Below are 11,400 nucleotides of genomic sequence, written 5' to 3'. Positions count from 1 at the left end.
TCTCCCTGTGCTGAATGCTTGCTTCTTCTCCTCCTGCCCTTGGACATCAGACTCCACATTTTTTTTTAGGTTTTGGACCTGGGACTTGCACAGGCAGCCTCCCAGAGTTCTCGGGCCTACAGCCTTAGAGCCTTAGACTGAGGGCTGCACTGCCAGCTTCCCTGGTTTTGAAGCTTTCAGACTTGGACTCAGCCATGCTACCAGCTTCTCTTTTGCCAGTTTGGAGATGGCATACCATGTGACATCACTTTGTAATTGATTGAACCAATTCTCCCAAATAAACTCCTTTTACTATATACATATATCCTATTGGTTCTGTCTCTCTGGAAGACCCTAATACATTTTGATACACATTTAAAATATGAAATGATTCAATAAGTCTAATGAAACAATCACTTCATACGTTTATCATTTTTTGTGGTGAAAACATTTAAATTCTATTTTTCTAGCAATTTTGAAATATGCTATGCCTTATTATTTATTATAATCACTCTTCTGTGCAATAGATCACTAAAGTTTATCTATATTGTCTAACTGAAACCTTTACCCTTTGATTAATATTTCTCCTTTTCCCATCCATCCACCTCTTCCAGTCTCTAGTAACCATCATTCTAGTAACTCTCCTTCTATGAGTTCAATGTTTTAAGATTCCACATATAAGTGAGATCATGCCATATTTCTCTTTCTGTACCTGTCTTATTTTACTTAACATAATATCCTCCAGGTTCATTCATGTTGTGGCAAATGACATAATTTCTCCCTTTTAAAATGTTGAATACTATTCCACTGCATTTATATACCACATTTTTTATCCATTCTCACAATGAACATCTATGTTGTATCTATATCTTAGCTATTGCAAATAATGCTGCAAAGAATATAGGAGTGCAGATATCTTTTTAGCATACTGGTTTCAATTCCATTGGATATATACCCACAAATGGACATATGCAACTTTTGATATATATTCAGAAGCAGACATATTCAATTATTTTGGATATATACCCAGTGGTTGGAACATACGGTAAATCTATTTTTTATTTTCTGAGTAACCTCCATACGGTTTTCCTTAATGGCTGTGTTCATTTACATTCACCAAAAGCCACAAGAGTATTTTTATCTCCACACCCTTGCCAACATTTGTTATCTTTCATCGTTTTTTATTAGTCATTTTAATAGGCATTAAGTAACATGTTATTGTGTTTTTGATTTATATTTCCTCTATGATCAATTTTAACGAGTATTTTTTATCTATGTTGGCTTTTTCTATGTCTTTGATTTACTTTTATTTTTTACTGTTAATTTTTGTGAGTACCTAGTAGGTGTATGTATTTTGAGTTTCATGAGATATTTTTATTTGACAAATGTCTATTTAGGCTCTTTGCCCATCTGGACTGGATTATTTATTTTTTTGCTATTGTGTTGTTTGAGTTTTCTTACGTATTTTGGATATTTGCCCCTCAGGAGATGAATGGCTTGCTAATATTTTCTTTCAATCTTTGGGCTGCCTCTTCATTCTATTAGTTGTTTTCTTTGCTGTGCAGTAGATTTTTCAGTGTTATCTAAGTCAATATGTTTACTTCCACTTTTGTTTTCTGTGCTTCAGGGGTCATGTCCGAGAAATCTATGTCTAGACCACTGACGTGGAGCATTTTTTTCTGTTTTTTTTTTTTTTTTTTTTTTTTTTTTGTAGCTTTATGATTTCAGAGTTTACGTTTAAGTCTTTAGCCAACTTTAACTTGATTTTTATATATAGTGGAGATAAGAGTCCAATCTCATTCTCCTTCTTGTGAATATTCAGTTTTCCCAACACTGTTTATTATTGAGAGTGCTCATTCTTTATTGTATGTTCTTAGCACCTTCATCAAAAATCAATTGACCATCATTTCATAAGATTATTTTTGTGCTGTCTATTTTGTTCCACTGGTCAATGTTCCCATTTTTATGCCAGTACAATGCTGCTTTGATTACAATAGCTTTGTAATTGATTTTAAGTTAAGGTAGTGTGATGCCTCCAACTTTGGTCTTTTTGTTCAAGATTTGGCTAATTGGGTTTTTTTTTTTTTTTTTTTTTTGGTGTAGTTACATGTACATATTAAGTTTTTTTTTTCTATTTTTATGATAAATGACATTGGCATCAAATCTACAGTTCTTTGGAGTTTGTTACTGGAAATTTATTGTGTTTCTTTCATGGTGTCACTTTTCCCCTGATTCTTTGTGATCCACCTCACATTGCAACAGTCTGTGCATTGGAAGGAGCAGATACCTCTTCCAAAATTTATGAACTGACCTCAGTAAGTAATGACCTTCACCTGTGGCAGGGGTACATTGGGGTATGCTGTGGTGCAGATTGTAGTGGCACATGGCACCAAATATGGGCTCAAACAGTGGCTCCATAGTGGAGGAGTGTCGCACTATTTACATGGTCATTGATGACAAGAGCTATTGAATTTCCATGACAGCAGTGCCTCTATGTCCTCAGCAGTGCCTCTATGCCATGTCTATGACATGGAGCTGAGTCAGGCAGTGGTACTGGGCAGAGCTGTCAGTGTGCACATAATAAGCTGCAGAAGCCAGCTACAGGTGTGTGCACGGGGCTTGGGGCCAGCTGCAGGCTGGTAATAATGTTCCTGCTGGTCGCATTTGTCTATGCAGCTGTGGAAAAAACTTGAGACTTGCAAGTAGGTGTATCTGCAGTGTCCAGCTGCAGATGCAAGCAAGGGGCTGGGAGCAGGTGCGAGGGGCCTGAGGCTAGCTGCCTGTGCATGTGCAGCTGTGATGGGTAGGGCTAGTGGTATGCAGGATCTCAGTATGGTCAGTCATTGGTATGTATGCAGTGTTGGGAGCCTAAGTCTACAGCAGGTGGCCTGGGGATGTTTGAAGGAATGCCTGTGGTGGCTGCAGACACTGCAATTATAGCAGGTGTAGTGACTTAAGAGAGTAGAGAGAGAGGGATGGTGGTTCAGGCACATGGAAACTAAAGGCTGCACTTTTAAGTCCATGGATTGGGGCACCTATTGCAGCAGCAGCTGGGGAAGCTCCAAGGAGGGGAAAGAAAGACAAGTGGTGACTTAAACAAGTGGGGGCTTTGTAGGCAGAAAACTGCAGGGATCCCAGTGGTGAACGCTGCATAGGATCTACTGCACCTATGCTAGCCATGGTTTCCCTCAGCAGTAAAAGCTGCTGGGGTTCTGTGCTGAGCAAGCCACTGAAACCCACAATAACAAATAACATGAATGCCACTGGTAGTAAAAGTTTCAGAGGATATACAGTGGCCACTAGGGCTGTCGAGGTCTTCAGCAAAACAAACTGCTGGAGTCCTGTACAAAACAGGCAACTAGAGACTATAGTGATTCCTGCTGAGTGCCTTAAGCTATCAGACCCCATGTCTCTTTGTTTTCTGCCATCTCTAGATATCTCAGCTTTACCATTCTCCCCAACAACCTGGGTGGGTTGAAACAGAAGCTGGTCATTCAGGAGGTGGTCTGAAAGGCTAGGGAAGTGTGTAGTTCACACTGTTCTTTTCTCTGCACAGGGAACCAGGGAGTCAGGGAGTTCCTTCTCAGTGCCATGCAGTGCTGGCCTGAAGGATGACGTAATTCAGGCAACAAGAAACTGCTCTTTCTCCGCTCTTTGTGTAGTTATTCTTGAGTTTTCTTTCCCACTCTATTGTTGCAGCTTCTTAAGTGGACCACTGAGTTCTTTTTATTGAGAAAAAAAATCCTGTATCTGAGTAATGTTAAGATTTTTTTTAAAAAAATCAGTCCTAGAAAAACATTAGAAAGAGAAACCAACACATTCTAGATCCCCCTTGAGCTATGTATTCGTCTCTTGGAACTGCTTTCTATTGCCACAAGTTACTATAAACTAATCTAATAATGCCACACCAGACACTATAACCTACACCATAGAGCTTGACAATTTATAGCCAATCACTAATCAACGTTATTTCTGTAAGTCAATGAGACTCCCTTACAAACGACTTTGTATTCATCCACTTCCTGTCTCCCTTTTTTGCCTTAAATATCCATGTGTAACTGCTGCTAATCAGAGTGTATCTTTAGGTCGACTTGAATCTATGCTACTAGGTTGCAATCTTCAAATTTGGCCCAAATAAACTCTATATTTATATTAATTTTTGCCTCACCTCCTTCTTTTTATGTCAACAGTGAATAGCTGCCAAATTGTTGTGTTTTTTTGTGGGGGAAAGAAAGGCCAGGATCCTCTACTCTACCATCTTGCTGACATGAGAAAAGATTGTATTTTCCTTCTAATAACAAATATGTGGTGTCTTTTTTAACACTACTTTTCCAGCTTACTGATACCAAGTCTGGATATCCAAAATTCAATTCAATTCTGACATCTGGAGTTAACATCAGATCTTGAAAGTTAAAAGGTTTATGTCCAAAACACTACCCCCACTTCAGACTCCAATTACAAATCCTAGGCCACCCATACTTCTGACTGATTTAGAGTAAATGTAGAGGTTCCCACAGCTTTTTTCCCTGCCCTCCAAGTTTCAATAATTTTCTAGAAAAACTTGAAGAACTCAGAAATGTTTTCCTTACTGTTATGGGTTTATTATAAAGGATACAACTCAGGAAAAGTGAAATGGAAGAGACCCATAGGGCAAAGTGTAGGCAAAAGGGTCTGGAGCTTCCATGCCTTCTCTGGATATACCACACTCCTAGTACTTCAATGTAGACAACAATCCAGGTGCTCTCTGAACCCCATCATTTAGGGTTTCTATGGAAATTTAATTACAAAAATATGTTTCACTAAATCAGAAGCCACTGGTGATTGAACTCAACACGTGGCCCCTTTCCCTTCCCCAAAGGTCAGGGGGTGGAGCTGAAGGTGCCAAACTTATAATCACACCGTTTTGTTTCTCTGGTGACCATCTCCCATTTTGAAGTTGTCTAGGAATTCTCAACCATCTCATCAGTTTATTAGCATATGTAATACACTCTTATGATTCCAGAGATTCCAGGGGTTCTAGGAGCTGTCTGCCAGGAACTAAAGACAAAGACCAAAAATATATTTTTAAATTATACTCCAACATTCATAAAATGCTTTATGCAAAAACAGCAGAGTACACACTTTCAAGTTTACATGGCATATTTGTTATCATAAACTACATTCTGGACCATGAAGCACATTACAACAAGTTTAAGTGATTAGAAACCATACAACGTATTCTCTCAGATAGCAATAGCATTAAACCAGAAATCAATAACAAAGTGCTGGAAAATCTCAAAATATGTGGAGATCAAACAAAACACTCTAAAATTACAAATGAGTAAAACAGAAATGTCAAGAGAAATATTAAAATGTTTGAATGAAATAAAAATGTTATTAAAATTTTTGGAATTCAGCAAAAACAGTGCTTAGAGGAAAATTTAGAGGACCGAATACATGTAATAGAAGAGTAGAAAGGTCTGAAAATCAACAATCTAAACTTCCAACCTAGAAAACTAGAAAATGAGGAGCAAATTAAATCCAAAGTGGTGCCTCATGCATTTGGAAATAGCAAAATTGTGCATGAAGATCAATACTGTGAGCTTTCATTCAATAAAAACCATGGGAATTTACCTGAAAAGGGGAGGACACTTCAGATCTCAGGAAAGAGAAGGTTGGTAAGCAGCCTATGGGACAGTGTTTGCCTGCTAAAATTGAGTGAGGGGGAAGGTGGAGCAAGATGACTAAATGGAAGGCTCCAGTGATCATCCCTCCTGCAGTATCTACACAAAAAAGCACCTTCATAAGGACCAAAAATTAGATGAGTAATCACAGTACCTGGTTTTAACATCATATTAAGTAAACAGGCACTGAAGAGAGTAGGAAAGGCTATCTTTAATCCATTATGCCAACCCCTTCTTCATATCCCAGGGCTGTCGTGTGGTGTGGAGAGAGAATCCATGTACTTGAGGGAGGGAGAGTGAGTGCAGTGATTGTGGAATGTTACATTGAAACTCACTGCAGAAAAAAAAAGATGAAGCAGAACTCAGCTAGTGCCCACCAAGGGAGCATTTGGACCAGCCTTAGCCAGAGATTGCCATCTTAGCAGTTGAAAACTGAGTTTTGGCAAGCCCTGCCACTGTGGGCTAAAATGCTCTGAGATCCTAAGTAAACTTGAAATACAGTCTAGACCACAAGGACTGAACTTTATGGGCAAGACCTGGTGCTGCGCTGGGCTCAGAACCAGTGGACTTGGGGGGCACATCACTTAGTGAGATACCAACTGGTGTGGACAAGGCAGTGTTTGTCTCACTTCTCCAACCCTATACAATGCAGCTCACAGCTCCAGGAGAAACTCCTTTCTTCTGCTTGGTGGAGAGTCAAGAGGACTTTGCCTTGCAACTTGTATACCAGCTCAGTCAGAGTAGAATAAGGGACCAGGCAGAGTCGTGACGCCCTTGCTCCAGGATGACATTTTTAAACACACCCCGGGCCAGAAGGGAACTCTCTGCCTCAAAGAGAACAACCCATACATGGCAAACTTCATCACCTGCTGACTAAAGAGCATTTTGTGCCTGAATAATCATCAGTAATACCCAGGCAGTACTTATCTCGGGCCTTGGGTAAGACTCAGAACCATGCTGGCTTCAGGTGTGACCCAGCACATTACCAGCTAGGTTGGTTACGTGGGAAGAATCCTTCCTGAGGAAAAGAGAGGAAAGAGGAAAGAGGCCTCCCCTGCAGCTTGGATACTAGCTCAGCCACAGTGGGATAAAGCAAAAAGCAGCCTCCTGGGGGTCCCACCAATTCTAGGTCTTGGCTACTGACAACACTTGTTGACCTACAGTGAGCCAGAGGGGAGTCCACTGCCCTGAAGAAGACTCATGACTGGCAGCATTTGCTACAAGCTGACTAAGGAGCTCTTGGGCCTTGAGTAAATGTTGATGGTGGTCACAGGCAATAGCCATTACAGGTCTGGGGCACTGGTGCCCATGGAGAGAGGCGCTTCTGCTTGACATAAACAGAGGGAAGAGTGTGAAAGACTTGTGGCTTGTATATCAGCTCAGTTGCAGTAGAATAAAGCACCAGGCAGATTTCTAAGGTTTCAACATCTAGGACCTGACAGCATCTGTGGCCCCACCCAGGGCTGGGAGGAATGACACAGTCTAGCTGGAATTGCCACATGTTCGTCGTAGAGTTTTGGGGGGCTTGAGTGAACCATAGGTTGTAACCAGGCAGTAGTCACTGTGGACATTGGTTGAAACTCAGTGTTCTGCTGGTTTCAGGTCTCACCCAGTGCATTTCCAGGGATGGTGACCAAAGTGGGGCTTCTGTCACCTTTCCCCACCTTCAGGAAGCTCAGTAGAAAGAGAGAGAGAGAGAGAGAGACTCCATTTGTTTTGGGGAAATCAAGGGAAAAGAACAAGAGTCCACCTGGAAATCCAAAGAATTCTTCCAGATTGTACCCAAGACCACCAAAATGGTACCTCTATGAATCTTCAAGAGTCACAACATTACTGCGTTGGGGTTAACCCCTAAAACAGATACAACTGAAGTGAGAAAATACTTACATTACACAACCCAAGTTCCCTTTGAATATCTGAAAATCCTTCCCAAAAAGATAGGAACAAGCAAGCCCAGACTGTGAAGGCTAAAATAAATACCTAACTCATCAATGCCCAGATAGAGAAATATCCAAAAGTATCAAGACCTTTCAGGAAAATATAACCTCACCAAGTCCGTACCAGGGACCAATCTCAGAGAAAGAGACATATGTGACCTTCCAGAGAGAGAATTCAAGATAGCTTTTTGAGGAAGCTTATCAAAATTCAAAATAACACAGAGAAGGAAGTCAGAACCCTGTCAGATAAATGTAATAAAAACATGGAAAAAATAAAAAAGAACTGAACACAACATTTGAAGATGAAAAAGGCAACTGACATATTGAAGAATGCATCAGAGTCTCTTAAATGCAGAAATGATCAAGCAGAATTAAAAATCAGTGAGCTTGAAGAGAGGTTATTAGAAAACACAAAGTTAGAGGACACAAAAAGGAAAATAATAAAGAAAGAATAAAGCTTGTTTACAAGATCTACAAAATAGCCTCAAAATGCGGGCTTTTTTTGCTTCCATATGAACTTTAAAGCAATTTTTCCCAATTCTGTGAAGAAAGTCATTGGTATGTTGATGGGAATGGAATTGAATCTATAAATTACCTTGAGCAGTATGGCCATTTTCACGATATTGATTCTTCCTATCCATGAGCATGGTATGTTCTTCCATTTGTTTGTGTCCTCTTTTATTTCACTGAGCAGTGGTTTGTAGTTCTCCTTGAAGAGGTCCTTTACATCCCTTGTAAGTTGGATTCCTAGGTATTTTATTCTCTTTGAAACTATTGTGAATGGGAGTTCATTCATGATTTGGCTCTCTGTTTGTCTATTACTGGTGTATAAGAATGCTTGTGATTTTTGCACGTTGATTTTGTATCCGCAGACTTTGCCGAAGTTGCTTATCAGCTTAAGGAGATTTTAGGCTGAGACGATGGGGTTTTCTCAATATACAATCATGTCATCTGCAAAAAGGGACAATTTGACTTCTTCTTTTCCTAACTGAATACCCTTGATTTCTTTCTCTTGCCTGATTGCCCTAGCCAGAACTTCCAACACTATGCTGAATAGGAGTGGTGAGAGAGGGCATCCCTGTCTTGTGCTAGTTTTCAAAGGGAATTTTTCCAGTTTTTGCCCATTCAGTATGATATTGGCTGTGGGTTTGTCATAAATAGCTCCATTACGTTGAGATATGTTCCATCAATACCGAATTTATTGAGAGTTGTTAGCATGAAGGGCTGTTGAATTTTGTCAAAGGCCTTTTCTGCATCTATTGAGATAATCATGTGGTTCTTGTCTTTGGTTCTGTTTATATGCTGGATTATGTTTCTTGATTTGCGTATGCTGAACCAGCCTTGCATCCCAGGGATGAAGCCCACTTGATCATGGTGGATAAGCTTTTTTATGTGCTGCTGGATTCGGTTTGCCAGTATTTTATTGAGGATTTTTGCATCGATGTTCATCAGGGATATTGGTATAAAATTCTCTTTTTTTGTTGTATCTCTCTCAGGCTTTGGTCTCAGGATGATGTTGGCCTCATAAAATGAGTTAGGGAGGATTCCTTCTTTTTCTATTGATTGGAATAGTTTCAGAAGGAATGGTACCAACTCCTCCTTGTACCTCTGATAGAATTCGGCTGTGAATCCGTCTGATTCTAGATTTTTTTGGTTGGTAGGCTATTAATCCTTGCCTTAATTTCAGAGCCTGCTATTGGTCTATTCAGGGATTCAGCTTCTTCCTGGTTTAGTCTTGGGAAAGTGTAAGTGTCCAGGAAATTATCCATTTCTTCTAGATTTTCTAGTTTATTTGTGTAGAGGTGTTTATAGTATTCTCTGAGTGTAGCTTGTATTCCTGTGGGGTTGGCAGTGATATCCCTTTTATCATATTTTATTGCGTCCATTTGATTCTTCTCTCTTTTCTTCTTTATTAGTCTTGCTAGTGGTCTATCAATTTTGTTGATCTTTTCAAAAAAACAGCTCTTGTATTCATTGATTTTTTGGAGGGCTTTTTGTGTCTCTATCTCCTTCAGTTCTGCTCTGATCTTAGTTATTTCTTGCCTTCTCCTAACTTTTGAAAGTGTTTGCTCTTGCTTCTCTAGTTCTTTCAATTGTGATGTTAAGGTGTAAATTTTAGATCTTTCCTGCTTTCTCTTGTGGGCATTTAGGGATATAAGTTTTCCTCTACATACTGCTTTAAATGTGTCCCAGAGATTCTGGTATGTTGTATCTTTGTTCTCATTGGTTTCAAAGAACATCTTTATTTCTGCCTTCATTTCATTATGTACCCAGTAGTCATTCAGGAGCAGGTTCCCTTCCCCCTTGCACTTCCCAAGTGAGGTGAGGCCTTGCCCTGCTTCAGCTCTCACTGGTTGGGCTGCACCCGTGGACCACCACCAATAGTCCGGCACTCCCCAGTGAGATGAACCCAGTACAAGGGATGTAAAAGACTTCTTCAAGGAGAACTACAAACCACTGCTCAGTGAAATAAAAGAAGACACAAACAAATGGAAGAACATCCCATGTTCATGGATAGGAAGAATCAATATTGTGAAAATGGCCATACTGCCCAAAGTAATTTAGAGATTCAATGCCATTCCCATCAACATACCAATGACTTTATTCACAGAATTGGAAAAAACTGCTTTAAAGTTCATATAGAACCAAAAAAGAGCTTGCATTGCCAAGACAATCCTAATTCAAAAGAACAAAGCTGGAGGCATCACGCTACCTGAATTCAAACTATACTACAAGGCTACAGTAACTGAAACAGCATGGTACTGGTACCAAAACAGAGATATAGACCAAAGGAACAGAATAGAGTCCTCAGAAATAATAGCACATATCTACAGCCATCTGATCTTTGACAAACCTGAGAAAAACAAGAAATGGGGAAAGGATTCCCTATTTAATAAATGGTGTTGAGAAAATTGGCTAGATATAAGTAGAAAGGTGAGACTGGATCCTTTCCTTCCTCCTTATAAGACAATTAATTCAAGATGGATTAGAGACTTAAATGTTAGACCTAATACCATAAAAACCCTAGAAAAAAACCTAGGTAACATCATTCAGGACATAGGCATGGGCAAGGACTTCATGTCTAAAACACCAAAAGCAATGGCAACAAAAGTCAAAATTGACAAATGGGATCTAATTAAACTAAAGAGCTTCTGCAGAGCAAAAGAAACTGCCATCAGAGTGAACAGTCAACCTACAGAATGGGAGAAAATTTGTGCAATCTACTCATCTGACAAAGGGCTAATATCCAGAACCTACAAAGAACTCAAACAAATGTACAAGAAAAAAAACAACCCCATGAAAAAGTGGGCAAAGGATATGAATAGACATTCCTTAAAAGAGGACATTCAGGAGGGCGGAGCAAGATGGCCGAATAGGAACAGCTCCAGTCTCCAACTCCCAGCGCCAGCGACACAGAAGACCGGTCATTTCTGCATTTTCAACTGAGGTACTGGGTTCATCTCACTGGGGAGTGCTGGACGATCAGTGCTGGTCAGCTGCTGCAGCCCGACCAGCGAGAGCTGAAGCAGGGCCAGGCATCGCCTCACCTGGGAAGCGCAAGGGGGAAGGGAATCCCTTTTCCTAGCCAGGGGAACTGAGACACACAACACCTGGAAAATCGGGTAACTCCCACACCAATATTGCGCTTTAAGCAAACGGGCACACCAGGAGATCATATCCCACACCTGGCCAGGAGGGTCCCACACCCACGGAGCCTCCCTCATTGCTAGCACAGCAGTCTGTGATCTACTGGCAAGGTAGCAGCGAGGCTGGGGGAGGGGCGCCCACCATTGCTGAGGCTTAAGTAGGTAAACAAAGCT

This window comes from Theropithecus gelada, chromosome X (assembly GCF_003255815.1).
Source record: "Theropithecus gelada isolate Dixy chromosome X, Tgel_1.0, whole genome shotgun sequence".
Taxonomy (NCBI): domain Eukaryota; kingdom Metazoa; phylum Chordata; class Mammalia; order Primates; family Cercopithecidae; genus Theropithecus; species Theropithecus gelada.
Note: the sequence above shows the minus strand (reverse complement) of the source record.